This window comes from Rattus norvegicus, chromosome 15 (assembly GCF_021556685.1).
Source record: "Rattus norvegicus strain SHRSP/BbbUtx chromosome 15, alternate assembly SHRSP_T2T, whole genome shotgun sequence".
In the NCBI taxonomy this organism is placed as follows: domain Eukaryota; kingdom Metazoa; phylum Chordata; class Mammalia; order Rodentia; family Muridae; genus Rattus; species Rattus norvegicus.
The window spans coordinates 20,217,501-20,220,314 of NC_141548.1; positions in this window are offsets into that span (position 1 = coordinate 20,217,501).

Sequence of the window (2,814 nt, forward strand, 5' to 3'; positions counted from 1 at the left end):
GGGGATTAAGGGGGAGTAAGCTAACACAGACTCCAGAGAGTGGAATTTGCTTTCTCAAAATATTTGTATTTTGGTAGTTATAGCAGAATTTTAGCAGAACTATAGTATCTGACAAGAATCTGGAGTGATGGTACCAAAGTTTTTAAGAAGCCTTTTGTCAGTGCTTATTATCTGAGATTTTATAAAGTTATTTTTATTTTTAAGGATTCTCGGAGCCTTTGCATAATTCAGTCCTGAGACAGGCCTAGCCAACTAGGAAATTTCTTGTGGCTGAGATTTGCTTAGGCAATAGATTTTTCTAGACAACCCCTAGATGAGATAAGAATTTTGGTATGCAGAATTTGGCTTGCAATTCTGTAACAATAAAAAGAACTTGAAGCCAGGGCTGGGGGAGAGCAGAGGAGAGAGGCTGGGACAGAGAGCGGGAGGTCTAGACGAGTGGCAGGGAGTCTGATTAAGTCTGAATGACTATCTGAGGACCTGCCCCCAGCAGAACTACTAGCAGGCTTAGACTGTACAGATGTGTCTGTCTTTATTATTAAACCCCAACGGGACCCCTAAAAGTCCCCAAAATAGGTAGTTGCCAGAACTGTGTTGAAATCCGTTCTCTGCCACCAGTCAGTCTAGCGTCTTCCCTTCTCGTATAGACAGATCACCAGCAATTTCCTTGCAGAGTTGTGAGGGGGAAAAAAAGAGATGATGAATTGTCTGGTATCCAGGAAACTGTAATGGGGAAAAGTCTCTCTGGGCCAGGAAATTACCTTGCCAGACCACGTGACCTAGAAAAACCGAGATGCACGTGCATTTTTGGTTTCAAAGAACCTTAGTAAAATTTCACTCCTGCACCAAAATCTTAAAAAGCGGTGTCTCCTGATGCCTGAATTCTGTCCCAGGCTCTCTTGTTAATCCAGAGTCGAAGACGGAAGAGATACTTTGGAAAAGGAACTACATTGCTGGTTAATCCTTGGTTTTTCAATGAAATTCTATTTTTTTACTAGGTACTGTGATGTATCGTTTCAACTGATATAAAGGCGAAAGCAAGAGAAGTCTCCCTCCCTAGCTAGTACGTCAGTCTCCAGTCTCTCTCTCTTTCTTCCTTACCCTCTCCATCTTCCCCTACCTTCTCCCCCCTCCCCTTTTGAGACAGGGTCTCGCTAGGTAATCCCTGCTGGTTTTGAGTTTATCATATAGCTGAAACCAGCCTCAAACTTGTTAATTCAGCCCCCAGAATACTAAGATTATAGGTGTGTGCTGCCATGCCTGGCTCATGTTTGAGGGTTTTCCCCCTGCTCTTCTCTCCCTCCTTCTCTGACTTCCTCTCCCCTATTCCTCCCTTCCTCCCATCCCCCGCCCCCCACACCTTGGTCTTTCAAGGGTCAGCAAGCTGGACAGTAGCAAAAATATCACCTGTAACCCCTTTGTTTGAGTTTCTTTAATCTCCTCCCACAAGTTCAGTGTGGGGTTTTTCTCTCTTGAACATTTAAGTGTAACATCACTTTAAATCAAACCACACAAGGGGACTGGCTAGATGGCTCATCAGATAAAGGTCCTGACTGACAAGTCTTGGAAGCTGAGTTATATCCCTGGTACCCAGGTGGTAGAAGGAAAGAAGGCTGCACTTGTAACTTTGTGAACACACATATACACACGTTTGTTTATTTATTAAATAAATTAAATGTAAAAAAGTCTTTCAAATAAAAAAGCACACTCGTAAGGCCACCTCAGTCTTTTATAAAAGCGTCCTTGCTAAAGAAAGGCTGTGTCAAGTTAAATACCAAATTGATGTTTGGCATGGGGACAGTAGTGAAAACCAATTTTTGATCTGTGCAACCATCGTGCTGCCAGCGACAGCTGCTCTCAAAGTGTCCCTCGTGTTGGCAGAAGTTAGGTATCTCGTAAGAAGCCGGCACGTACTTAACAGACACTATGGAGTAGACATCTGACAATGCCTTCTGCAGCATGGTGTCCACATGTGACCTATGTTTTGCTGCATGTACCAAGCCAATTACCATCTGGTCACCTAGCACTTGGAGGCATGCAGGACTTCACAGAGCCCTTTTGAGTAAGCCATCTTCAGCCTCTTCCAAACAACACAAATGAGTACACAGTCACTGTCTTAGGGTTACTTCTCCTGTCATCAAAGGCTATGACCAAAAGGGAGGGAGAGATCTGTAAGCCTGTCATTGAAGGAAGCCAGGATAGGAACTCAAATAGAGCTGGTACCTGAAGGAAGAAGCTGGTGCAGAAGCCATGGAAGGGTGCTGCTTACTGGCTTGCCCTCCAAGTCTTGTGCAGCCTGCTTTCTTACAGAACCCAGTGTTAGCATTTCTTCTAGGCTCCACCCAACAGTAACGTAGCAACAGCCAGGTAGGAGCCTGGCTGCTATAAAAGGACTGTTTGGCCTCTCTTTGTATTTCTCTGGCCTCTGTCTCTGGCCTGTACACCCCCCACAACCCCCGACCACTCCAGTCTCTTTCCTTCTTTCTGTCCCCTCTTTCTGTTCCTTTCCTCTCCTACATCCCCTTCTCATGCCCCAACTAAACTTCATTTTATACTAAACCTGTCATATGGCTGTGTGGCTGGTACACGGGGAGGGGGGAGATGCTTCAGCATGGATCTGCTAAGGCATCCAACAACCCCCCCACCCCACCTCTACCCCATCACACATGAAGCCTCCGCATTGCAAAACATATCGCCCAGGACCACCATCCCAGGGTCACTCTATCCACAGTGGCAATGGGCTGGACCTTCCTTCATTAAACACAAAATTTAAAAAATGCCCTACACGCTTGCCTATAGCCCAGGCCTACAGAG